Source organism: Ictidomys tridecemlineatus, unplaced genomic scaffold (genome assembly GCF_052094955.1).
Source record: "Ictidomys tridecemlineatus isolate mIctTri1 unplaced genomic scaffold, mIctTri1.hap1 Scaffold_626, whole genome shotgun sequence".
Classification (NCBI taxonomy): Eukaryota; Metazoa; Chordata; class Mammalia; order Rodentia; family Sciuridae; genus Ictidomys; species Ictidomys tridecemlineatus.
The window spans coordinates 231,177-258,821 of NW_027524315.1; the positions used below are offsets into that span (position 1 = coordinate 231,177).

The 27,645-nt window shown below is 44.9% G+C and overlaps 1 pseudogene across 1 annotated transcript; it reads left to right on the top strand.

Annotated features, from left to right (window-relative positions):
• Window positions 1-5,089: 5,089 nt before the first annotated feature.
• LOC144374228 (small ribosomal subunit protein uS5m-like) lies at window positions 5,090-26,322 on the top strand (annotated as a pseudogene). Its single transcript, XR_013433676.1, has 12 exons — window positions 5,090-5,243; window positions 9,328-9,408; window positions 13,493-13,630; window positions 14,243-14,368; window positions 16,401-16,634; window positions 18,222-18,256; window positions 20,049-20,139; window positions 22,411-22,457; window positions 22,704-22,761; window positions 23,040-23,104; window positions 24,806-24,942; window positions 25,946-26,322. The product of XR_013433676.1 is annotated as a small ribosomal subunit protein uS5m-like (transcript).
• The last annotated feature ends 1,323 nt before the right edge of the window (window positions 26,323-27,645 follow it).

The window sequence follows — 27,645 nt, forward strand, 5'->3', positions numbered from 1 at the left end:
AGAATCCCAGCTGTATTATTTGTGGAAATTGACATGTTGATTCTAATATTTACATGGAATTGCTAGATATCAAGAGTAGCCAGAATAACTTTTAAAAAGAAGAACACAGTAGAAAACCCCATACTTCACAACTTTGAAACCTACTACAAAGCAACAGCAGTTAAGATAGTGTGGTACAGATGTTGTAGATCAATGGAATAGAATCGAGAGCTCAGAAGTAAACCTACATGTCTATGGATGGCTAATTTTCAACAAGTGTGACAAGACCATTCAATAGGGAAAAAATAGTCTTTCCTTTCTTCTCCTTATCTTTTTCTTTCTTTTTTCCCTTCCCTTAACCAATGATGATGGAACACTTGGAGGGCCTATGCACAAGAATAAAGTTGGACCACATCTCGCCAATATGAATACAAAATAGATTAAAGACCTAAATGTAAGAACTCTTAGAAGAAAACATGGATCAAATCTTCTCGACCTCAGATTTGACAGTAAATTCTTAGACATGACACCAAATGCATAAGCAATGACAATAAAATAGAAAAACACAATTGAAACTCAAGTCTTTGTGCTTCAAAGGATACTTATTAAGAAATGGAAACAAAACCTACAGAATGGAAGAAAATAATTACAAATCATGTACCAATAAGGAACTTATATCCAAAATATTCAAAGAACCAATAAAACTGGATAATAAAAGACAACCAGATTAAAACAGCAATGCTTGAACTCCAAAACTATTGGCGAGAAATCAGAATCCTAAGCACTGCTGGTAGGACTGTAAAATATTGCAGCCACTTTGAAAAACAGTCTGGCAGAGTTACCATGTGACCTAGCAATTCTGCTCTTAGGTACATATCTAAAAGAACAAAAGCATGTTTACACGAAAGTTGTACATACATGTATATGGCAGCATTATTTATAATGGACAAAATGCAAAAGTAACCCAAATGTACATCAACTGACGAATGGATAAGATGTAGTATATCCAAGCAAACAGAATGTTACTCAGCCATAAAATGTAAGGAAGTACAGATACCTGCGACAACATGGGTAAACCGCAACAATGTTATACTAAGTGAAAGAAGCCAGCCATAATGGACCATGTGTGACTGCATTGATAGGAATTTTCTAGAAGAGGCAAATCTATAGAGATAGAAAGTAGACTAGCTATTGCTTCAGGCTGGGGTAGCAGATGGGGATCGGGGGAGTGGCAGAGGGTATGGGGATTTCTCTTTGGAGTGATGAATGTGATCTAAAATTGACAGTGATGATGTTGCACAGCTCTGGGAATACACTAAAAATGGCTCCAGGGCCATGTGGATGGCTGACCACACAATGACAGATGAGCTCAACAGTAGTTTATAAAAGGAAGATACAGAATGTCCCACTGGGCAACATGGGGATGCATGTGGGTGCAGAGTGGACTAGCAGTGGCTGTGGGAGGCAGTTTTGTAGAAATGAGGATAAGGGGACCCCTGGCTCCTGGGGGAGGAAGTGACTAGCTTGTCTGAACCCTTCTGCAAGCCGACTTCAACCTCACACATCTTACAAAAAGAAAACAAAACAAAATAAAATGGATTACAGACTTAAGTGTAAAGCCCCAAACTACAAAACTTTTATAAATTAACAGGAGACAAGCTTTAGACCATGAATTAGGGATATGGTTCTTAGACACGACACCAGAAGCACAATGCATGAAGGGAAATTAATAAACTGGACTATCAAAATAAAAACCTGTTGCTTGGTGAATGGCCAAGTGGCCTTGCTAAAAGAATGAAAGGACAAACTGTGGATTGTGAGAAAATATTCGCAAATTATCTATTTGAAAATGGAATTGCCTAGAATAAATAAAGAAATGAACAGTAACTGAACAGTAAAAGAAATCATCAGGGTGGAGCTGTAGCTTAGTGGTTAAGCTCTTGCCTAGCATGTGTGTGGTCCTGAGTTCAACCCCCAGTACTGGGGGGAAAAGAAAGAAAAAATAAACAAACAAATAATCCAACTAGAAAATGAGCAAAACATACAAACAGACATTTCACCAAAAAGGATATGCAGATAGATGTTTAAGAACACACACACACGGAAGGAGTTCAGTGTTATTAACTATTAGGGAAATATAAATTAAAGCCATAAGGAGATGTCACTATATACCCGCTAGAACAGCTTTTAAAATGGTGATAATACTACATGCTAGTGAGCATGCAGAGAGCATCTATCTCTTACACGTTGCTGATGGGAATATAAAATGCTAAGACCACTTTGAATAAACAGTTTGGCAGTTTTTTTGTTTGTTGTTTGGTACCAGATATTGAACCCATGGGTATTTAACCACTGAGTCATATCCCCAGCCCTTTTTTATATTTTATTTAGAGCTAGGATCTCACCATTTGCTCAGGGCCTTGCTAAGTTGCTGAGCTGGCTTTGAACTCATAATCGTCCTGCCTCAGCCTCCCAAGCCACTGGGAGAACAGGCAGATGTCACGGCACCCAGCTGGCAGTTTCTTTAAAAACAGAGCATATACCGACCATACATCTAGGAATCTTAGAACTTGGCATATTCCAGAGAAATGAAATCTTATGCCCATGCAGAAATAGGTATGGGGTTGGTATACACTTCAGAGAATTGAAAGCAGGGACTCAAAGACATGCTCATACACCCATGTTCATGGCAGCATTATTCACAATAGACAAAAGGTGGAAATAACCCAATTGTCCCTTGACAAGTGACTATATAAACACCACAGGGATGGAGTTATATATAGGCAACAGCTGTATACATGACATATATATGGAGTTATATGTGTGTGCACACGCATGTGCATGCAAATGTTATTGATCTCTAAAGGTCGATTCTGCCAAATGCTACTAAAGTGAAATCAACGAGAAAAAGGAGAAATACTGTGTGACTCTACTTGTATGAGGTACTCAGAGTAGGCATACTTCTTGAGACATAAAGGGGAATGGTAGGGCTGAGAGACAGGGAGGGGGAGTTAACATTTGGTAAGTACAATTTCAGTTTTTCAAAATGTAAAGAATTTTCCCCCCAGTGCTAGGGATTGAATCCAGGGGTGATCTACCACTGAGCCGTATCACTAGCTCTTTTTATTGTTTTTATTTCAAGATGAGGTCTCATTAAGCTGCTAAGGCTGGCCTTGAATTGTGATGCTCCTGCCTTAGCTTCCTAAGCAGCTGGGATTACAGGTGTGCGCCACCACACCCAGCACAGAGGAAATGAATACTATGAACAGAAGGTGATTATGATAGCACAACAATATGAATTTATTTAATGCCAATGTTCTGCACACTTAAAATGGTTAAGATGGTAAAGTTTACATGTATTTGCTACAATTTTTAAAGTTTAAATGTCTAAAATATGTACATGAGTGTTTATGATAGCTTTGGTTGGAATAGCCCCAAACTGGGAACAAGCCAAATATGCTAGAAAGGGCAAATGGTTAAAAAAAATGGCAGTAATAATAAGTACTTAGTAATAAAAGTAAGAAACTATAAACCAACTTGAATAGACATCAACAGTCTAAAAGCCAACTCAAAACATCACACACTAAGTGACTCCATTTATTTTTTTTATTTTTTATTTTTGTATTTGTTTCAGTTTAAACTTTAATGAAATACATATTTTATTTCAATTTCTTCTCTCTACATTTGAATGGTATCTATAAATAAATTTTATTCATCTTATATCAACACATGAATTTCTTCTTTTGTGAGTAGGATGGTAATAACTAAATGTTCTCAAGTTTACAAAATTATAGATATGAAGAATAGATTGGTGGTTGCCATCTTCCAGATGTTGGGAGGGTGGATGAGTGTCTCTACAGGTGAAAGGAGGGATCTTTGTGGAGATAGAAGTTTTGTACATCGATGGTGGTGGTGGTTACATAAGTCTACTTCTGCTACAATTGCATAGAACTCCACACACACACTTTCACAGATGAGTCCATGCAAAACTGATTAATCTGAACAAACTCAGTGGGTTACATCAATGCCAACTTCCTGGTTTTCACATTATAGTTCTGTAAAATATTACCATTTCGGGAAACTGGGTGAATGGTGTATGGGTATCTTTTTGTACTAATTTTGCAACTTCCTGTGAATGTATAATTATTTCAAAAGTATAATTATTTAGGTATAAACAACATGCCAACCAAAATAAAAAACAAACTTGCTAGTGACCTTACAGCATTTGAAGGCTTGACCACAACACAGACCAGAAAGTTGCCACCGATCTGACCTGGGCTGTCCATACTGAACTGGCTTTTGTCTCACTTAGCCCCAAAGGTCAGCAGTGCACAACAACTGTGTCACTTTTTTTCTTGTAAATATATACTTTTTAGTTGTGGTTGGGCACAATACCTTTGTTTTATTTATTCATTTTTCCGTGGTGCTGAAGATCGAACCCAGGGCCTTGCATGTGCTCTACCGCTGAGCCACAACCCCAAGCCAACTATGTCAGTCTGGGTAGGCTCTGCCACGATTTTTACTTTTCTGTATATCTGAACATTCTAACCTTGATCCGATCGATCATTAAAGACTATCTGAGCAGGAGTCCGTTTCTCACAACACATTCCTGCCGTCCTTTGTGGCAGGTTTGTGCATCATTTGTGCAAGAACAGACTGCATAAAGCGGAGCCTGAGATGAACGGGAAAACCCTGGGATACGCGTGTGTGACGACCACACGTTGGAATCAGAATAAATGCAGAAATGCCTGTGAAACTCGAGCAAAGTACTTCATCTGCAAAACTCCAGGGCTTTCCTGGAGCGGGTTTCAATCTCTCCACCCTGTCTTATCCACCCTGTGGATCCTCCCTACACTTCGTGGGTCCCGGCCAGGGGTAGCTTGGAGAGCTCGCTGCGCCAGCCCGACCTCCCAGGCGCTCACAAGCGGCCGCCTCCAACTCGCCGACCCGCGCCCGGGGCTGGCCCCGCCCCAGCCCCGCCCCCGGGCCCTAGCGCGAGGACCCCGCGGAGCTGTCCGCGGCTACGCCTGATCCAACCTACCCTGTGGCCCATCCGGATAATCCTTCCAACGCGATATTGGCTACGGCGTGGTCCTCGGGTCTCGCACCTCCAGCCCAGGGCTGGGGCCCGCCGTTTGACGAGGAGCCTCGTGGCAGGCGAAGGACCGGCTGCCCCGGAGGGAGGAGGCGGGGCTCGCGCTTCAGCATGGCGGCGGCGGTGCGCGCTGAGGGCCGCTTTCCTGCGGTGTGCGGTGTGTCGACCGGTGAGCGCGGGGAGGGGGCGCGGGAGCCGGGGGTCGCCAGGGCTTGAGGGAGTCCGGGCGGAGGGAAGTGAGCAGCGTCCCGCGGCTCTCCCATCCAGCCCGGGACCGCTGGGTGACCTTGCGCGCGTTCCCTGCCTCTCTGGCGTTGGGGCGCTTGGCTGTAAAGTGACGTGAAGTGTAGTCGGTTCTTCACGGTTCGTTTTGGTGAAGAGGAGGGAACTGGCGAGCCTTGCTTTCCCGGCGGGCAGGCGCGACCCCCCGGGTCACATGGTGATGCCCACCGGGTTCGGGGCTGAGAGGCGCCCGCGGGGCTCTGAAGGTGATGGTGGTTGTCCAGGTGGAGTCGGAGAGCACTGGCCTCCGTCAGCTGAATTCCAGCTGGCCGGTGGCCTCCGTGCAGAGACGGATGACTCGGACGTCAGCCCTCAGTGTCGCCTTTCCTGTCCCCCGGGGCCCTGGTGGGTTGTGTGCACCCTAGGAAGGCGCCCTGCTGCTGTGTTGCCTAAGGTTGGCTCCAGGGCCGCTGCGTGGCCGCCGCCTGCCTTCTCTGCCCTATTTTGTTGTTAAGTCCACAGTTCAGCATTTCCAATTGTGGAACTCAAAGCCCCCTAAAACCCTCAAAGTCCTTTTTTTTTTTTTTTTGGTAACTCATTTTGTAGCAAAAAATTTCACCAGCAATCTTGGCAGAAAATCTGACCTTAATATTCTTTTCTTTTGTCTTTATGATTGTCTCTTCCCTTTTATTTTTCTTTCCCCATCTCCTAGTATTTCAAGGCTGTCTTCCTTCATGAGTCTAAACTGTGTGCCAGCCACTGTCTTCCTCTGTTCATGCGTTTTCCCTCACTGCCTTCCCAGTCCCTTTATGGAGTAGGTTCTGTTATTATACTCTTTATACAGGTGGTGGAGGGAGCCACATAGATTGAGCAAGGGACATAGGTTTTTGCACCCAAAATTCCTGACACCAAAGTGTGTTTCCCTGTCCCCCCCTTTTTTGTCTTCTTGTGTATAACTATTTTTTTTTTGGTTTTTTTTTTCAGCTTTCTTGAACTATAATTCACATACCATACAGTTCATCTATTTGAAGTGCACAATATTTGCACAAACCTGTGCATTTATCATTATAATCTAATTAGAACATTTTTATCACTCCAAGAAGGAAGCTTTTTAGCTGTAGCCACCACTGATCTATTTTCCACTCTTCTTAGCTCTCCTGTTCTAGACATTTCATGTAAGTAGAACCACATACATGGCTGGCTTATTTAGTGCAAGGTCATCAAGATTCATCCACATTGTAACATGTATCATCCTGAATTTCTTAGGGCTGAATTGTAACGTGTCCATCACCACACTTTATCTGCTCATCAGTTGAGGGACACTTGGGTTGTTTTCCATCTTTTGGCTATTATGCCTAATGTTGCTGTAAACATCAGCATGCCATGTTTTTACATTGTGTGTCTATTTTCTTTTCTCTTGAGTATGTGCCTGGGAATGGAGTTGCTGGATAAAATGGTAATTCCACACTTGAGGGATGGCCAGAATGTTTTCAAAGTACCTGAGGGTACAGTGAGGGTTTTGATTTTTCTTTAGCAACATTTCTTATTATCTGTTCTTTTGATTATAGCCATCCTAGTGAGTATGAAATGGTATTAATTTGAAATTTTGATTTGCATTTCCCTGATGGATAATGAATGTATTTTCATGTGCTTATTAGCCATTTTTACATGTTTTTTTGAGAAATGTCTGTTCAAGTGTTTTGGCTCTTTTAAAATTGGGTTTTCATTTTATTATTGAATTGTAAGGAGTTCTAAAGATGTCTAATCAGATGTATGATTTGCAGAATTTTATTCCATATGTTGTTTTTTAACTTTCTTAATAGTTTGTGGGTTTTTTGTTTTTTGGTTTTTTTTTTTTTTTTTTTGTACTGAGGGTTGAACCCAGGGGTGCCTAATCACTGAGACACATTTTCAACCCTTCTTTATATATATATTTTTAGAGACAGGGTCTCACTGAGTTGCTTAGGGGTTTTCTAAGGCTGGCTTTGAACTCAACAATCCTCCTGCCTCAGCCCCTAGAGCTGCTGGGAATATAGGCATGCACCACGAAGCCTGGCTTGATAGTGTTTTTTTGAGGCATACAAGGTTTTTGTTTATTTGTTTTTGTAGTGCTAGAGCCTGAACCCAGGCATGCTGGTTCTTCTACCGCTGAGCTGAGCTTTATCCCCATCCCCGAAACACAGGTTTTAAATTTTGGTGAAGTCTGGTTTATGGGTTTTTTCTTTTTTTTTCTTTTTATCACTTGTACTTTTGGAGTTATGTTTAAGAAACATTGCTAGACCCGAGGTCATGATAATTTACCTCTGTTTTTCTTCTAGGAGTTTTATAGTTGTAGCTCTTACCTTCAGGTCTTTAGTCCATTTTGAATTAAGTTGTACATAAGGTGTGAGGTAGGGCTCCAACTTCATTCTTCTTTTTTTTTTTTTTTTTTTTTAAAAGAGAGAGAGAGAGAGAATTTTTTATATTTATTTTTTAGTTCTCGGCAGACACAACATCTTTGTTGGTATGTGGTGCTGAGGATCGAACCCGGGCCGCTCGCATGCCAGGCGAGCGCGCTAATGCCTGAGCCACATCCCCAGCCCCAAATAATTAAGTTGTATTCTTTTAAATATCTTTTTTATTGTTGTTGTTTATTTTTTTTTTTTTTTATGTGGTGATGGGGATTGAACTCAGGACCTCATGTGTGCTAGGCAGGCACTTTACCACTGAGCTATCTCCCCAGCCCCCCAACTTCATTCTTCTATGGGTTGACACCCTGTTATTCCAACACCATTTATTGAACACATTCCTTTTCCCCTATTGAATGGTCATGGTCCCTCTGCCAAAAACCAGTTGCCCACAAATGCTGTCTAAGTGTGTTCTGGAGAACCACACTGTATGAAGGGTTGCACAGGGAGGTATAGTCAGCCTGGTGCTGTGGGGGCTCCAGAGGGTGGAGGTTTCACAAGAGCTGCTGAGCATCCAGGATCTGGTGGATCCAGGATCTCATATACAAAAGTGTATGAGAGCGAATTCAAGACTAACTGTGTGTTTGGATGGCTATGGGGAGGGTGGGGCAGGGGCAGCAGGAGGCTGGTGTGGAAGCCTGGGGCCATGTGGCAGTCCTGTAGGCTGTGCCCAGAATTTGTAACTTGGCAGCAGGAAGCCAGGGAAGGACATGTCAGGGCTGTTAATTGATGAAGCCTCTTACTGTAGAAAGGTGGTAAATACAAGGGGAGAGGTGGGAGACCCATTAAAAAACCTTGAACCTGTGTCTGAGTGATGCTAAGGCCTGAACAAAGAAGTGGCAACAGGACCACAGCAGAGGTGTGGCCCACGGCAGAGGGATTTTTAAGGTGACTGCCAAGCATGAAGCCTGGTTGATGGGAGGGTGAAGAGAAGGTGCAGCATGATGGCAGCTACCTGGCCAGTGGTCACTAAGCCTGGAAATCACTCATCCACTTCTCTTAGTTCTTTAATTCTGTGGATGGTATTATTCTGTGAATGTTACTGTTTTATTTATTTTTGGGGTACTGGGCATTGCACCCTATTGTGCTTTACAGAGCCACATCCTCAACCCTTTATATCTCCAGACCTGAATTTGCACTTCCCCTGCCTTAGCCTCCTCGGTATCTGTGGTTGCGGGTTTGTGCCACAGTAGGTGGCTCACCTTATTATTTTAAATGTCCCTCTTCATGTAGGAATGTATCTTTAAAATTTATTTATTCTTGTTGGAGGCCTGTGGACATAGCTAAGTGGTAAAGCACTTGCCCAGCATATGTGAGGCTCTGGGTTCTATTGCCCACACCATAAAACAACTCCACTTTTTGCTGAGTGCAGAGGCCTTCATCTGTAATCCCAGCAACTTGGGAGCCTGAGACAGGAGAATTGCAAGTTGGAAACCAGTCTGGGCAACTTAGGGAGACCCTTTCTCAAAAAACGAAGAGGGGATGTGGCTCAGTGGTGAAGCACGTGCCTGCAGGCTCCGGGCCCTGGGTTCAACCCCAGCACTGGAACCAAAAAATATTTATTTACTTATTTTTAATTGACAGGTCATTTCTGGTGCTGGCAGCTTTCCCTGAACACCTTTCCAACAGCTTCTGTTTTGGCGCTGAAGACCACTCTCAGCAATGGTGAGATTCATTTGGGAAGTATCTGTTCTCATAAGATTTAATAAGAGTTTCTGTAGATTTGAAAATGTGAATGGACAAGGCATGTCCTTGATGATGGTATTGTACCGTCTTGAGTATTTTTCAAATTTTTTATGAGTGCAATTGTTGTAGTTCAAGGCTTTAAAAAATAATGGTTGCCATTTTTGAGTAGGTATTGTGCACTAGGCTTGAAACATATCACCTTGTTCAGCCCTCACACTGGCTTTCATGAGCTTATTCGCATTTTAGAGATGATAAGGTGAATCTCTGAGAAGCCAAGTGACTTGTTCAAGATCATGCAGCCAGGCCAGGCACAGTAGTGCACACTTGTAATCCCAGTGACTTCGGAGGCTGAGGCAGGAGGTTGCAAGTTCAAGGCCAGCTCTGTCTTAAAATAAAAATAAAAAGGACTAGGGATGGGGCTCAGTGGTTAAATACCCCTGAATTCAATGCCCAGTACCTTCCCCCAAAAAAGAATGAAAGAAATCACACAGCCAGTGAAGCAGGGCTGGTCCCAGAGCTTTCTGGCTGTTGTGATGCCCCCTCCTGTGGACACAGACTTCCTTGACATAGTGCAGGGCCTCTGTTCAGCTGCCTTCTGGGAAGTCCAGGCCAACCTTGCTGTGCAAGGAAGCCTGGCCCTTTCACCTTGAGCTTCTGGGACTCCTGAGTGCTGGGCTTCCCTGTGGGTCTCCTGCCTTTTCCTCTTGTAGACCCACCTGTGAGATGCCTTGGAGATCCTGGGAGAAGTCCAGCTGACAGGGCTTTCTCCCTAATGGCAGATTTCCTACGACCTGTCACACCCACTGTGAATCAACCAGTTTGATTTGTTGCTTGGTTGATTCACTCACTGATTTATAAACAGTTTATTTACCCCTTAACATGTGCCAGGCACTGCCCTGACCTGAGCCGGTGTAGGGCCTGATAGGGATAGCTGTCCTCACTGCAGGTTGCTGTGCTATTCATTAAAATATTAACTTTCAGGCTGGGGGTGCGGCTCAGAGGTTGAGCCTTGCCTAGGGTGCCCAAGGCCCGAAATTGAATCCCCAGCTCCACACCGGAAGTAAAAAAAAAAAAAAAAAAAAAAAAATTGAGTTTCCAAAAGGTCGTAAAAGGCTCAGAGCTTTCATTCCTAGTCCTTTTCTGCTCCTTCCCATCATCTAGGAACACTAATTCTTTCACCTTCCTCTGGTTATATTTCTAAATACACTCAGTCTTCTTTAAACAACATTGTTATGCTAATTGGAGATGTAACAGTCTATCCTTACCCTTACTTTCTTCCAGTATAGGTAGAAGCCGAGTTTGGACTGAATCTCTGGGCATTGTTTTTGTTATTAAATTATGTGCACATTCAGAGTGGAGCTAGGTAGTATTCTACTGTTACATTTTTTCCTGAAATTCATAATTGCCTGACTTTTAAGAAGTTGATTGCTTTCCTTATCACTCTATTTTTCTAAATGCTGCAACAAATTAGTCAGAAACATAGTAATAAATTTTCTAAAATCTCTCACCAACCAGTTTTCCTAGAAGAGACCCAAGTGAGAAGGAAGGAGTTCTTGGTGTAGAACGTGATGTGTGCTGAGGTAGAACCCTGGGGGCCTCTCCGTCCCCACCTGAGGGGTTGTGGCCTATCCCACTTTAGGCTGCAGGGTTGTTGCTTCCTGAGTCTGGGGTCTCATGACCTAAACTTAATAAGAACTCAAAGGATCAGAACAGAGTTGATAAGTGAGGTGGATTGTGATCTGTAAGTGAGCTTCAGAACGTGACTCAGCCTGAACTACTGAACTTTCTTCTTTAAAAAATCATAACACGGGGCTGGGGATGTGGCTCAAGCAGTAGCACACTCCCCTGGCATGGGTGCGGCCCGGGTTCAATCCTCAGCACCACATACAAACAAAGATGTTGTGTCTGCCGAAAACTAAAATGTAAATAAAATATTAAAAAAAAAATCGTGACACAATGTAAGCAAAACCGTTTATACAAGTGTGCATGAAAATTGACTGTTGTTTTGGTGGTACTGAGGATTGAACTGAGGGGCACCCTATCACTAAGCTACATAACCAGCCCTTTTGATATATTTTTTCTTTGTTTATTTTTTTGATGGTGCTGGGGATTGAATCCAGGGCCTTGTGCATGCAAGGCAAGCACTCTACCAACTGAGGTATATCCCAGACCTATGTTTTATTTTGAAACAGGTTCTTGCTAAGTTGCTAAGGCTGGCTTCGAACTTGCAATCCTTTGCCTCAGTCTCCTGAGTCACTGGGATTACAGCCATGTGCCATGCACCCAGAAAAAGTGACTATTTCTAATGTGTACAAAGCCCTGGGTTCAATCCCCAGTTCTTCCCTGCCTCCCATTAAAACAAACAAACAAAAAACAAGTGGCTATTTCTAAATTCTAAAGTTGATTTCTTTTTATTTTTGACAGTTGGTTTCTTTTAGGCTGGGTACATTATTAGCTATGAGTGATATTTCAGTCTTTCCAAAAAATCTGTTAATAATTTTTACACTTCTTGAACTACATTAAAGATTATAATGCTGAACAGAGCAAGATGAAATGTTTTAATATTAGATATGTGTTGAAGATGAAGGTGTTTACAAGAAAGGCTGTGTATAGCAGAATGAGATTTGTAATGATAAAGTTCTGGTTTGTTAAACAATGAAGACCCAGGGCTGGGGTTGTAGCTCAGTAGCAGAGTGCCTGCCTAGCATGTGAGGCACTAGGTTTGATCCTCAGCACCACATATAAATAAATAAAGATCCATCAACAACTTCAAAAAAAATGAAGACCCAATGTTTTCTGGCTACATTTTATTTGGTAGTTCATCAGGTGGGCTACAGGTCTAGAGGACATCTGTGTGCTAGGTGCGATCTCCCTCCCCACAGGTGAGCAAATCATCTGGAATCGAAATTAGTGTTGAAATCTCATCCAGTCATCCAGTTCCTTGTGGCATTGGCAAATGTATCTCATAGGCCTACATTTGAAACAAAATGGTCGTATTAAGTGCTGTCCAGTAATCAAAGATTATCCCTTTGTGTTTGGGTCTCTGTATTCAGTGGAACTATTTCGATGGCTTCCTACCACCCTTAGATGTCACTCTCCCTGTCCTTACCCGCTTTCTTTCTCTGGTCCTGTGAGTCATGGTTGATGCTGCTGATGAATCTGCAGTTACTGTCCTCTGCATGGCTTCACTCAGACTTGAAAACAGCTGTTGTCAGGTTTTTGTTTTGTGTTTATCAAGCCAATACCCTAAAGGCCACTTTCCCTCCAGGGCTGTTTGGATCCTGTCACTTCTCTAGTGAAGCACAGAGCTCAAGAATCTGTGCATGCACTGATCTTGCCAGCACTGTCCCACTCCTTCATCACCACCTGTTCCTGTCACCTCTGCCTTCTTCCTCACGTGAAACCGCCATCCCTGGGACTGGTCAGATGGCTTCCTCTCAGACATGGCTGTTCTAAAACCTTTTCTCAAGTAATAGATGCATGTGGTTAAAAAAAAAAAAAATCCCTCAAAATACAAAAATGCGGGTCTTTCACATCCAACCTTAAGTGCCCCTGTTTTCTTCCACAGAGGCAGCCGCTCCTCAGTCTCTTGCCTGATCTTCTGGAGCTGTCTACAGCATGCCTTCCCTGCTTCCTTGTGTTTTGAACATAAAGGGCAGGGTACCCTCTACACATTGAGTCTTGTTCTTCTGAAGAGTTTCACTTGAAGGTCTTTCCTCATCTGTCCACTGCCCAGCTGCATACAGCAGAGGGCGCCATTTGCCCAGAGCAGCCCAGGAGCTTGGGCTGGATAATGCAGGGCAGAAACCCTGGCTGTACAGAGCTTTCTTGAGACTGGGACATCCACTGTGGAAATGAACCATGACCTCTCTAGGAAGGGCATTTAGGTGGCTTTCATTCCTAAAAGTTTGGTTTTATTTTTTAAATAACAATTGTCCTCAAAATATGATTCTTAAAAGATTAGAATTTTTAGAGACTTATTTTCATCAAGTCACAGTTATTTGGTGCTGGCAGCTCCACAGCCAGGGAGCATCTAACTTGGTTTTGTTTCATCTCTCTGTAGGCCCTTTGTCACTGCAGGGAACCAGAGACAGCCGACACTTCACCAGCTTGAGTCATGCGCTACAGACACAGTGCTGTATCTCTCCTCCCACCAGCCGGTCAGGCCAGCAGTACAGACCCTACAGCTTCTTCACTAAATGTAGGTAGACTGGCACACACTTCCACTTCCTGCAACAGGAAAGTAGGGGTGCTTTCCTATCTTAATTTTTCTTCTGTCATAAACGAATTAACATTTTAGTGATTATTCAACTAAAAATGCAACTAGAATTATCTCATGTGCTACAGCTGTATTTGGAGAGCACTAGTTTATCTGAGCCCCTCATTTGGGGCACCCAAGGCCTAGAAGTATTGAATTGTGCCCCAGATACCCTGCTGATTTAGAGTCACACCAAGAAGGCCCTTACTGTTTTTAGCTGGGCCTTTGCTAGGACATATCATTTGGAGAAGTTCAAGAGACGTCACTACTGAGACCTGAGTTGTGATTGGCAGACATCAGGGAAGCAAGTCTACTTACTGGTCAGGGACTTACTGGGATTTAATGTTAGCCATCTTTTGTGGAAACAAAGTGGAATTGTCTCCTCTTGTGTTTTCCAAATGTAATCATGTTTTATGTTCACTGTATGATTTTATTTTATTTTCATTACCTCAGTGACATGGATGAAGCTGGGCTTTGTGGCCTTTCTTATTCTTAGGAGAGTGTAGATCTTTGCTTTACAACTACAGAGTTTTTCAAAACCCCGTTTCCTTACAGTGACAGCAGATGAGCTCTGGAAAGGTGCTTTAGCAGAGACTGGTGCTGGGGCAAGAAAAGGAAGAGGCAAAAGAAGCAAAAAAAAGAGAAGGAAGGATCTGAACAGGGGTCAGGTCATTGGTGAAGGTAAACGTGTTTGGTTGTTTTGACAGTTTTCAGATTTGGTCCTGAACTTGGGGTGGGAAACTGATGATCTTGGGAAGGGGAGAAATAGCAAGCAAGCTGGGTCTGAGGGAGGCCTGGGGGGGCCCAACGGCAAACTTTGTTCTAAAAAGAGTCTATGTGCTTTTAAAGTGTTTTCCCCCGATTTTATGGATATTTGGCAAACTGGAAACATTCTCATTAAGTGCATAAGAATCCATGGTTTAGAGTCCAACCAGGGGGCTTACCAGCTGCCCCGGAGTGTCACGTACTCTTCATGGGGCACAGCTGTGATAGGTCCTGTGCTGCACACAGCCCAGTGCAGGCAGGTGGAGCTCGCAGAGAGCTGGCAGGCTTCCCCTGCCCAGAGAAGACAGTGACCAAGAGCAGATCTGTAGTCACAGGGCCTGTTGCCGCTACTCAACTGGGCTGCTGTCACACAGAAACTGCCCTGCACAGCGCATGGTTGGACAGGCCCAGCTGTGTTCCGGTAAAACTTTATTTACAAATCAGCTGGTGGGCCGCACTTGGCCTTGGTCCTTCACGTGGTGATGTGATTGTTTATACTTGTGCTTTTGAAAGCAAAAATAGGATAGGTGAACTTGAATTGGCTTATTTTTACTGTTGTGCAGACTCATCACTTTTGATACTAACAACCTTTCAGAAATAAAGGAAGCACCTTGTGCTGCACTTCTAAGATTGCACATCTGCTTGGGTGCTTTTACTACTTGTATCTTGTTTTAGTTTTTAAGCATTTGTTATTTATTTTTAATAATGTTAATAATAATAATAATTATTATTATTATTATTTTTGAGACAGGTCTTGCCATCTGGTCTTGCCAGGCTGGTCTTGAACTTGCAGGTTAAAACCTCTCTCCTGTCTCAGCCTCCCACCTAGCTGGGACTGCTCACATGCACCACTGTGTCTGGCTATAATTTATGTTTTCAAATTATAAAAATCGTATGCATACCTTCTCAGTAAAAACGCGGAGTGTAGAGAAAACTAAAAGCCCCTGATGTCCTTCCTGCCGTCCACATTCCCATTGTCTCCCCTGAGGGGCCACTGGTCTCCTATTGGTATTTCCTTCAGTTGTTTTTGTGTGTGCTGGTGCGCGCTTTTGTATCAATTCCTTAAAGAAATAGATATCGTCTTTAAAAAGAAAAGAAAAGAAAAAGATAATTATACTATATGGTACATGCAATTGTATAATCTGCTTTTTTTTTTTTTTTTTTTTAACCCAATAAGAGGTCTCAGGGCTGGACATGGTGGCAAACCCCTTAACCCCAGCGACTGGAGAAGCTGAGGCAGGAGGATGACAAGTTTCAAGGCCCGCCTCAAGAATTTAGTGAGACCCTGTCTCAAAATAAATAAAAAGGGTTGGGGATGTGGCTCAGTGGTAGAACGCCACTGGGTTCAATTTCCAGAACCAAAAGTAATAATAATAACATGTCTTAGAAATCATTCCACATCAGAACCTGGAGAGCAACGTTTTTTTTTTTTTTTTTTTAAGAGAGAGAGAGAGAGAGAGAAATTAATATTTTATTTTTTAGTTTTTGGTGGACACAACATCTTTATTTGTATGTGGTGCTGAAGATTAAACCCCGCGCCGCGCGCATGCCAGGCAAGCGCACTACTGCTTGAGAGCCACATCCCCAGCCCGAGAGCAACGGCTTTTGATTTTGTGCAGGATATGGCGCCTGCTGGCTGTGCGTTCAGCCGTTCCTCTGTTGCCGACTCTGTTGCCGACCTGCATTACAGGTCGTGTTTCAGCAGACATCTTAGCGCTCACAGGCCTCACGAGTGTTTCTCTTGGTAAAAGTGAAAATGCGGTCACATGCCTGTAGGGTAGATGTGCATAAAACTGTGACAGTGCCAGGTCACCTGCCAAGTGATCGCATCAGCTCCAACTCCACAATACTGTGCTGGTGTCTGTGCACGCGTTCCCTGGCATCTTAGCAACATGAAGAGTGAGCACCTTTTAGAAGTTGTCACTTACCTATAATCTTTACCCTTCAGGACGCTCCGGCTTCTTGTGGCCGGGTCTGAATGCCCCTCTCATGAGAAATGGAGCCGTGCAGACCATTGCCCAGAGGAGCAAGGAGGAGCAGGAGCAGGTGGCGGCTGACATGCTCCAGCAAAGGGAAGAGTGGGACTGGAAGCGGAGGATGAAAGTGAAGCGGGAGCGAGGCTGGAGCGGGAACACATGGGGTGGCCTCAGTGTCGGTCCCCCGGACCCTGGTCCCAATGGAGGTAGTGGAGGCCTGGTTTGCTTGCCTTTGGTAGAGGACGTATCGTCCTACAGTGTTTCTGAAAATAATTTTATTGTTTACTTGTCTGTTTAGATTACCCTTTCTGAAAAAAGAATTTGACCTCTTTGACTAACTTTCCACATTGTTATCCCGGTTGCATTTGTGGGACACTAGAGGCCTGTAACCAGGAAGTGTTCCTCCAACAGGATGGAAAGCCCTGGGTCCCAGTGCCTTAGCAGGTGCCTTAGACATGGTGGTGTGCATTATAGATCTGTAGGGCACAGCGTTTCCCAAACACGTGGCCTCAGGCTTGGAGTGCTGTTTAACAGCAGAGTTGAGGGACCCCAGAGAGCTGTCACTAAGCCTTCGTAAAAGCAAACATGAAACAAAAACTGACGACACTTAGGCTGAATTAGAAAACAAAGCCTCCCCCTCCCCACAGAGGCAGATTCACCTGAAAATCTTGCTCTTGCCAGTGAGTGGGAGAAGAGGAAGCAAACAGGAGTTTGGCTCAAAGTAGAGGAACGGTTGGGCTGGAGAGGATGGGGCGAGCGTGCAGGAGGGTGGAGGTCTGGGAGGGAGAGGACCTGCCCACGAGCCAAGTCCCCAGTAACCAGATCCAGAGTTTAGACAGACAGGCTGCTGTTACCAGCAGGGGCAGGGTGCAGGTTTGGGTGAGCCTGTGCAATGGGGGTGGAAAGGCGGGGAGGTCACCTGGTATCTGGTAGCTTTGGTCAGGAGTCATCAAGCCAGATAGTGGCATTGGTGAACATGGCCACCAGAATATTTCTTGATGAGAAGGTGGCACTTGGCACTGGCTTCACTATCACCCAGTGGGTGGGACCCTGGCAGTGTCCAGGAAAGAAGATTGACTCTTGAGCTGACCGCTTTCAAAGCCGACTGCTGGGTACAGAAGCTTTTATTCTGCTCTCCTATTTTATTTTGTAATTGAGATTTTCTGTAATAAGTAAAAGCAAGAGAATTTGGGAGTGTTGGAAACAGCTGTGGTGGTGAGCGGAGGCTGAATTAAGAGAACTGAAAGCTGAGGAGCCGGGAGTTCCCGAGCGGGTCAGACCCGCAGTTGAGAGTGGTGAGCGTAGGCCAGGCTCTGATCTCTCCCGGCAGCAGCAGCAGGCCACTTGTGACCAGACAGCTGCGTGGGTTCTGGCCTGGAGAGGGCGGTAGAGACAAAAGTGTAGGGATTGAGGACGTTGGCGAGATCTATGAGGAGTGAGGGACTTTGGTGTCTTTGAGGGACTTTGGTGAGAGAGGCTGTGAAGAGCCCAGGAGACCAGATGGGAAAGCAGCGAGGAAGGCTCTGGAGGTGTCGGCGCTCCAGGAACCTGTGCCTCGGGAGCCGGCAGCAGGGAGCTGGAGAGAGGGAGGCTGCGGTCAGAGAGCCGTGGCTGAGCTCGTGAAGTCAGGCCAGGCAGTCCCTGTGGATGATGGGAACTGGGGCGCAGCCTGGAGAGCGGCACCAGAGAGCTCAGGTTCTTCCCATTAGAAGTCTGAGGGCACCTGGGAAAGGCTGTCCCACGTGAGCAGCGTGGATGCTCTTATCTGTGTGCTTTTTCTTCTCTCCTTGTAGAGACCTATGAGGACTTTGATACCAGGATACTCGAGGTAGGCCTGCCGAGCTCAACTCCCAGGGTCCTCTGGAGAGGTTGCCGGGGTCGGGTGGGCAGGAGGAGCTGAGCAGAGCTGTGGTGACAGTGATCTCTCGGACACAGACTCAAGTTCAGGGAGGAATTAACACAATTTGAAGTTCAGTTCCTTCATGTTGGTGGTCCCCACTGCTGCCTTGGTTTGTGGGGACTATGAAATTGAGGTTTGTGAGGGGCAAATTCAGGAGCACAATTTGGAGATTATGTTAAGTTCCTTCTTCCTGGAGCTAGAGTGTGCTCTGTGGTGGCCTCTTGTGGAGCTGTACACCAGTTGTATCTAGGACACAATCAGAGAACAGGTTGGGAGGAGCAGGGGCAGGGGCAGAAAGCCTCAGGTTATGGCCAGTGTGCAGTTTGACTAGGGCAGTGGTCTCTGGGCTGCTCACAGATCCTGTATCAGGTGTGCTTGAACCACCCTTCCAGGGTGGTTCTCTGATGGCCAGTGTTCCTTGGAGCTGGCACTGTGCATTTAATCAGTGTTTCATAATGTGGAACAGAGCCGGGCTCGGTGGTGCACAGCTGAAATCCCAGTAGTTTGGGAGGCTAAGGAGGGAGGATGGTGAGTTCCACAGCCTCAGCAAAAGCAAGGCCCTAAGCAACTCAGTGAGACCCTGTCTCTAAATAAAATACGAAAAAGGGATGGGGATGTGGCTCAGTGGTCAAGTGCCCTGAGTTCAATTCCCAGTACCTCCCCAAATTGTGGAATAATTTATATATCAAATTTGTGACAAAGCCTCTCTGAATATGTATATTATTTCTTCAATATCAGTTATATTATGGAATTTTTAAAATATGTTTACAAGTGTTTTATGTTGGTATCCCATTGTGTGTTATTCCCCCCACCCCAATTCTAGAGATTGAACCCAGGGCTTTGTGCATTGCTAGGCACGCACTCTGCCACCAAACCACATCCCCAGCCCTTTTAACTTTTTATTTTGAGAAGGGTCTCGCTAAGTTGCCCAGGCTGGCCTTGACTTTGCCTTCTTCCTGCTTCAGTCTCCTGAGTCACATGGATTACAGGCGTGTGCCCCTACACACACCCCAGTTCATAGCTTTTGAAAGTTAATCCCACTGAAAGAGTCTTTCATATGTAGGTTGTTTCCTATAAGATCATTCAAAAGTGTGGCCTCAGCCTCCCTTTTCCTTAAACTTCTTCCTAGGAAGGAAAGGGGACAACTGTCATTTAAGCAGTTTAGTTAATAGTTTCATAATTCCTGGCCTTTAAAATAGGCTGAAAAAATGGGAGATTTTCCTGAAGTTTATAATGAATAGGTGTTTCCAAATTCTGTATTCTTGTTTAAGCCTGATCCTTAACATAGCAGTCCAGTCCTGCGAAGTTTTTTCCTTACGTTGCATTTCATCATTTCTAAGATATTTTAGTACCTTTGATACTGGAATTTGTCTTATAATCAGTGTTAAACTATTTCAAAGTTTAATCCATAGTGTTTTCTTTCCTGTGTACATTTATTAAGATGGGGTACATTGAGTTGTGTAGTTGTAAATTCCTTTAAAGATTATCTTAGTTAACTCTCCTAATAACCCAATGAAATAGGAAGAGAAAGTCTTATTTCCATTGTGTTCCCGAAATGCTTCAGAGGGAGGGTTTGTTTGGGAAGTTTGCTTTTGTGCCTACAGACTGGAGGAGGTGCTGGGTCCTGCACCAAGCCTTGTGTGGCTGAGCCAGCAGGTCCTCGTCCTCTACCTCAGAGTTTTCTTCAGCTGTCCTATTGATGAAGCATTTTGTCTTTTAGGTCAGAAATGTTTTCAATATGACAGCCAAAGAGGGAAGGAAGAGATCAGTCCGTGTCCTGGTGGCTGTGGGGAATGGGCAGGGAGCTGCAGGTGAGTGGGGTGACGCTGAACACAAAGAGGCCTGGCTGCCCGGCTGGAAGCCAGGGCCCTGCTGCCAGTCTCACTTTTTCTACTAATAGAGCCGCCTAGAGGTCTGGGCTCACAAACCTGGTGGTAAACCACGAAGCTTCTCAGAGAAAGAAAGAAAAGCTCTTAAGGCCTACATCTGAGGACTGGGTATTTTAAAGGGCTTAAGACACTATTGTATGGTGCATAATAGTGAAAACTTAGAACAAGTTCAATCGGGCCTGGTTACAGGATAGCTGTCCAATATAATATTCTTTTTTTTAATATTTATTTTTAGTTATAGGTGGACACAAGATCTTTATTTTTTATGTGGTGCTAGGGATCAAACCCAGTGCCTCACGCATGCCAGGCGAGTGCTCTCCCTCTGAGCCACAACCACAGGCCTCCAAAGTAATATTCTATAGCCATTAAAGAATTGTGAAAAATTACTTACACAATAAGTAATTTTGGTTAAAAATTTGTCATGTAATCATGATTTTTTTTTAAAGTCATTTATATGCAAGGAAAAAAACTAGAAGACTGTACACTGACTGATAAGTGTTCACTTGGGTTAGCAGGTTTGTCAGTCATTTAAATTTTCTTCTTTAGACTTTTAAAGTTTCCCTACTGAACATCTTGTTTTTGAAATGTGTTCACATAGAACTGAAAAACTGTTTGTTGCTTCCTTTTGAAAATTTCAAAGCAAAAGCAAAAGACATGATAGTGCTTTGCTGTAAGAGACCATGGTTAGCAGTTAGTGTTGTCTCTTTTCAAAAATATCTTTTCTGAAATTTTGTGTCCATGTTACCTCCCTTTACCTTTTTATCAAAAGCTTAGCAGAGATCTTATTATAGCCATGAATTTGCACCTTGCTCTTCTTGCTTGGTTTTGCCCTGAGAGGTCTTCTGTTAGCATAAGCAGATTTCTGGTATTGGTTTCATAGTGTTCCAGTGTGTGCATAGACATGATTTTTGACCCAATCCCTATTGTTTCCAAATTTGTATCATTTATTACAAACAACAACAATAACATTGACCTTTTTGTACATGGAGCTTGTTGAACTTTTGGAAATATAGAAATAGGAGAAATGTCTTGAAATTGCTGCCGCACTGGGTGTAAATGTCAAGTATTGCCAGATCTCCTCCTCAAAGGTTGCATCAGTTTATGTCCCTCTGTACCACCCATCCTTGCCCTGAGTAGTATCAGACTTTACTGATTGTCAGTATGATCCCTGAAACGTCTCTCCCAGTTTACACCTGTACTTTCTAAGTTAGGAGAGTGCCGACGCCATTTTGCGTGTTCATTGGCCGTTGCGCTTTCCCTTTGGACATCTGTCAGTCCAGGTGCTTTGCCTATTGTTTTAATTGGGTGGTTTTCTTGTCTTTATTGATTGGGATTAGCTTCTTGTAAGTTAAGGACATGAGCCTTTTTTGTCTTATCATCTTTTGACTTAGTTTTGAATTTTTTTCCACATCGAAGCTTTAAAATCCACAGAAGTTTTAAACCTTAACATAGCAAATTTATCAGTCCTAGGTCACTTCTGGTTTGTGTTTTGCTTAGAAAGTCTCCTTTTGAAGATTATAAGTAAGTGCACTCATATTTCCCTCTAGGACTTCCATGGTTTACTTTGTTCTGTTTAAACTAGGAACTGGAATTGAAGCCCTTTTCATCCCAGGCCTCAGATGTCTTGCCTATTTTATTTTCCTGTGTGTAATTTTAAAACAAAGTACTTTTTTCAAATTAAATAATAAATGGTGGCAGCAAATAATGGAAGCATTTCTGCAACTTGTGATAGACCTCATTTCCTAGGGTAAAGCATTTACAAATTGGAAACTATTAGGTTTATTTTTCTGGTTAATTAAAATTGAAATTCTACTGAAATCATAGTTTTACTCTATAACAATGTATTTTTCCCCTATCCCTTCTTGTCATTTTAATCTCTTTGCACAAGTGCCCCAAAACATTTGCCTTTTATAAATATAGAGCATACTTAATTTTAAAAATTGAGTATATTTCATTTTATTAGAGATTTATAAAAGGTCATGTTATGTATCTCAATGTCAAGTCTGTCGAATGCCTCAGAACAGATGAGCACATCTCTGGCTTTCTTCATGGCTGGTTGTGCAGAGCAGGTGTTCTGTGGGCAGTTGAAAGAAGGGCGTGAAATGCTGTAGAGCCCAAACTGGGAGCTGGGGAGAGGCACAGGCTGGGTCAGAGTAGCTTTCCTTTTCATAAGTTTTGCTTTTTCTTTTGAAGGTTTTGCCATTGGGAAGGCCACTGAGCGGGTGGATGCTTTCAGGAAAGTACGTGCATGTTTTTCTTTGTTAACATTTAGTAGAAGATGAAAAGCTCTGTGTTCACATGGGGGCACTGCAGGCACACAGTCACGTATCACGAAGGAATCGTCAGTGTATGTGTGATAATGATATTGTAGCTAAGTCCTTATGTTTTAAGGTGCATAGGTGGAATTTTTTATAATAAAATACTTTATAAAATAGTTTTGAAACCCAGCGAGAGATTTAGGAGAATTTGTTCCTTCCTTTCTTCAGGCAAAGAACAAAGCCATCCACTATTTGCATTACATAGAGCGGTATGAAGACCATACAAGTGAGTGTGGGTCTTTTCTTGTAAGATTTGCAGAATGCCACTGTGTCCTGGTGTGTCTGTGACATGCCCAATGGGTGTCTTTGTGTTGCTCTGACTGCATTCTTACAAATGTGCAAAATGAGGAAACAGCCTGGCCTCGGGGGGTGGCAGGAGAATGAGTGGGGTCAGCGTCTGTGTGTCCTGTGGGCTGGCTTCTTAGGGCAGCACCCAGTGCTCTGTGGCTTTTGCAGACATTAAAGCCACATGCCTGACCCTCCTGTGTCTGCTTTACCCCCCAGTATTCCATGACATCTCCTTGAGATATAAGAGGACACACACATCAAGATGAAGAAATAGCCCAGAGGTAACTGGAAAGCTCTGACTCTCTGTTGAACATAAAGCAGAGAAAGCACCACAGTCCCACCCTCCCCCCTGGGGTTGTTCGCCTCTCCTTGAACTCATCCTGAGAGTGACAGATGGAAGTCCTGAATTAGGCTGAGGAAGGCCAGGCTCCTGGGGAAGAAGCCAAGGTCGGGCTGCACAGGCCCAGGCCTGTTCCTGGAGTGGCTGAGGCATGCAGAGCAGGTGGTGGTGGTCCGGTTGGATGAGTGGGCACGTGGTTCCTCCTGGAGCCTTCACCCAGCTGGACGGTGTGTTTTCCTGCCAGTCACGTGCTGTTCCTCTACAAGTGTCGTGGTGTTAGGCTTGTTATTTGGTGCTGGGGATTAAAGCAGAGCCCCACACCTGTGAAGCACGCGCTGTCACGGAGCTCCCCCAGCCCCTCACCATTGAGTACTGTTGAACTTCTATGATCTCTATTCATTGAGGCACTGGGTGAGCAGAAATGGCCTTTCTTGTCTTGTGGACAGGCCACAGGCAGTGTTGGTTATGGGGACAGTCACACCCAGTGCACTCTTGGTGCAGAATTCTTAAACATTTGGATTTGCATTTTGCTTGCAGTTCTGTAGTAAGAACCTGTTTCATTTGACTGTAGTTTTTTAAATCTCAGGAGTTCAGGTCAGGAGCTGGGCGCAGTGGTGCACACCTGTAATCCCAGTGACACTCAGAAGGCTGAGATAGGAGGATTGCAAGTTCCAGGCCAGCCTCAGCAACTTAGTGAGGCCCTAAGCAACTGAGCTACTGCCTTGTGCCTTCCTCAGTGCTGTCAAGAGGAGGAGGAGGGCCACCTTCATCAGGGTGGCCAGAGGTGGCCTCTGAGCAGGGGCAGTGTGAGTGAGATCCTGAAGGAAGAGGAGCAGAGGGGCAGGTCTGGGAGAACGTTCCAGGCTGGTGCGTGCCCCAGGTAGTGTGCCCTCCTGCACAGGCCATGTGAGGACAGTGCAGTAAGTGGGGTCGGGCACGGGGTGTGTGTGTGTGTGTGTGTGTGTGTGTGATAATGATATTGTGGGGGGAAGATCCTGCAGATGTCTTTGTTTAATTCAGAGAGCAATGGCCAGTGAGAGGTTGTGCCCCGGAGCCTTGATTTGCTGAGGATCAAACCCAGTGCCTCACACATGCCGGGCAAGCGCTCTGCTCTATAGCCCCAGCCCTGGCTTGTGTTTTTGATGCTCTTCTGGAGGAGGGATTGCCGGTGGCCAAGAGCAGGGCACGTGGCTAGAGGGGAGGAGACCACCCCAGCACTGAAGGCCATCAGGGAGGTGAGAAAGCACTCCAGGAGCCACCAATTCAGGAGACGCTGCCACTTAGGCCAGAAGGTGTTCCCAGGAGAGGGAAGTGGTGTCGCTGCCAGGGCAGCTGAGTGGTCTAGGAGGGTGAGGACAGGCGTCTCCCTTGATGGTAACCAGGCATGGACACGGGAGCTGGCCTGGGCAGAGGGCCAAGAGTTTTCAGGCACTAAAGTTTTAATGTAAGTAACATCGTGGTTTCCCCCCCCACTACGTTTAAGGTAGATATTCTGTTTAATTTTTGTACATACCATTGAATAAATGTCGTCCTAGAAGTCACACTAGCTGGGGGTGGTGAAGCCAAAATGTCATTCCCTAAACCCAGAGCCACACGAAAGACAGCATGCTGGCAGGTGCTCAGTCCATTTCCTGTCTCCTAGGATACGGCCTGCGCTGCCACAGGGCCATCATTACCATCTGCCGGCTCATTGGCATCAAGGACATGTATGCCGAGGTCTCTGGGTCCGTCAACATGCTCAACCTCACCCGGGGCCTCTTCCATGGGCTCTCCCGCCAGGTAACCTTCCCTGGGGTTTGAGCAGGTCTGGCTATGCTGCAGACCAAGGTGCTGAGGGTCTCCTAGGGGCTCCCACGGCCACCTGCTGCAGTGACCCCAGGGCTCTGCTGCCCAACCAGAGCTAATCTTGTTTCTCAACATCACCTCACCGAGTCGTTTTGAACCAAATCTCAGGTCCCATTTTATTTCATTCGTAAATATTTCAGTGTATTTCTAAAGGATCAGAATCAGAAACCTGAGAAGTGGTTTCTGATTCTGATCCTTTAGAGGATCTAAAGGATCCGTTTACTTCTATGGTAGAGCGCTTGCTAGGAACACTTAAGGCCCAGGTTTGATCCCCAGCACTGGGGAAAAAAAAATGTCATGGTACCCTTACCATTCCTAAATATCATGACTCAGTATTATCAAGTATCGAATCTGTTCATTCAAATCTATCCATTCGTCTGATTTAAAAACTTTTTTTTTTACACAGTTTTTGATTCAATCCCATTGATTTGATTCAATCCAGTTGAGAAGATGTCAGCACTTCTAAAGTTTCTCCTGTGTCTTTTAAGTCTCTCTTGGTCTGTCCCTCTCTCTTCCCCCCTTGCTGCTGTTATGTTGAAGAAGTCAGGTGTTTTGTCCCATAGTGTTTCCAGGGTTGAGCACCCGTGGAGTCCTTGATGTCCTTTCCCCCCTGGACCTCCTGTGATTTGGTTGTTAGATCTCAGGGCTCCACCAGGTTCAGGCTTGGTGCTTGGCCCGGCAAGCACGTGCTTAGGGAGTTTGGAAGGCGAGGCCTGGCGTACCCCAGTTTGGGGTGGGAAGGTGGGCTGAGGCATCCCCCTGTGACAGCCACTGTGGTTTAACCACCCAGAATCAGCTGGCACTGCTCTTTCCCCCAAGCTCTCTGGTGGGTTCTGCACTCCCACCCCCACCCCACCCCTGTGGTGGTGCCTCTCACTCCTATAGCCACAGGGACCCTCGGAGACCTAACTGCTGTTCTCACTTTGGTCTTGCCCAGGAAACCCACCAACAGCTGGCCGACAAGAAAGGTCTCCATGTGGTGGAATTCCGGGAGGAATGTGGCCCCCTGCCCATCCTGGTCGCCTCCCCCCGGGGGGCCTTGAGGAAGGATCCTGAGCCAGAAGAGGAGGTTCCCGACATCAGGCTGGACTGGGAAGAGGTGAAGGCTGCACAGGGAATGAAGCGCTCTATTTGGTCAGGTCTCAAGAGGGCCTCCACCTGACCTTCCTGCCACCTGGCTCCCCTACTGCAACACCGTGCCTGCTGCCCTAGGCGCCTGGGACTCCCCCGTCACATCTTGCTGTGTCACCTCTTTTTTCTTTTTTGAGGTAATTTCAACCTTCTTTATTTACAAATAAATAATTCTAGTTTTGATTTATTGATCACGTGATCTGTGCCAGGCAGTGTGACAGGGACATTATGTACTGACCTCAGTTCAAGACTACTTTAAATACTCCATGAAACCAGCAAAAGCAAATGGAGCAGGGAGACAGGAAAAGACCCACCCAGGGGTAATGTGCACAGGGACATGAAGGGCTGTGGTGGCTGTGCCCGACGCCCGCTCGGGCTGACCCATCCCTGGGAGGTGACCTCCTGCCCTGTCCCTCACAGCTGCACCCACCTCCAGCAGGGCCCAGGCTGCCCTGGTGGCAGGAAGTGCCTCATTGTTCCAACTTGAACATCAAGTGCCAGCAGCAGGAACCTCTTGTCACACGCTTGACACCTCTTGTGTGGTGTCTGGAGAAATGTCTCTTCACCTCTTTTTGCCCATTTGAAAAATTGAGTTATTTGTGTTTTTATCATTGAGTTGTAAAGATGCTTTAGTATTGTGGACACAGGCCCCTGTAAGGGGTGTGACCCACCATGTTCCTCCTCCGTGGGCAGATCATCATTTCCTGTTTCTTTGAATACTTTCTCTGCCCCCATCCTCCCCCAATCCTCTGCCTACCCAGGTAGGCCCTTGTCACAGTCCCCCAGTTTATTGCCTTTAAGACAATAGAGTAGTTAAAGCACAATTAATGCCAACATTTTTTTTACACATGTAGATGTGCAATGTATGATAACAACACAGAGACCAGGCAGGAGTCCTGGAAATATGCTGTCACCTGGTTCTCTCAAGGGGTCATTTGAAGGTGGACTGGTTAAGGTAAAGATGTGCACTTAAACCCTATTGTAAAGGAGTCACTAGCGTGACACAGAGCTGTAGCTATTAAGCCAGCAAAGAGAATGAGGTGCAATCTTAAAAATAACTCATTGTGCTGTTGCAGTGGCACACACCTGTAATCCTAGCTGCTCAGGAGGCTGTGCAGGAGTTTCCCAAGTTCAAGTGCAGCCTCAGCAACTTAGCAGGACCCTGTCTCAGAAAGGGCTGGGCAAACATACAATGCTCTTGATTTGTTGATTATACATATCCTTTGATTAAAGTCCAAACATAACGAGTCTTTAGAGACATTTTGTATCAGAAAAAAATAAACTTTTCTTTTGCAAGTTGCTAGATAATGTAGAAATTTGGTACAAAAAAAACAAAATGCAAAAAAATGTGTATGTATTTATAGTGAATAGGATTGCCTGAGGCGCGTAATACTTGTTTATTTAATGTGTGCCCTTGCAGACAATTTTACATGTTTGTATGACAGGACATACATGTATGTGTGAGTGTGTGTGTGTGTGTGTGTGAGAGAGAGAGAGAGAGAGAGA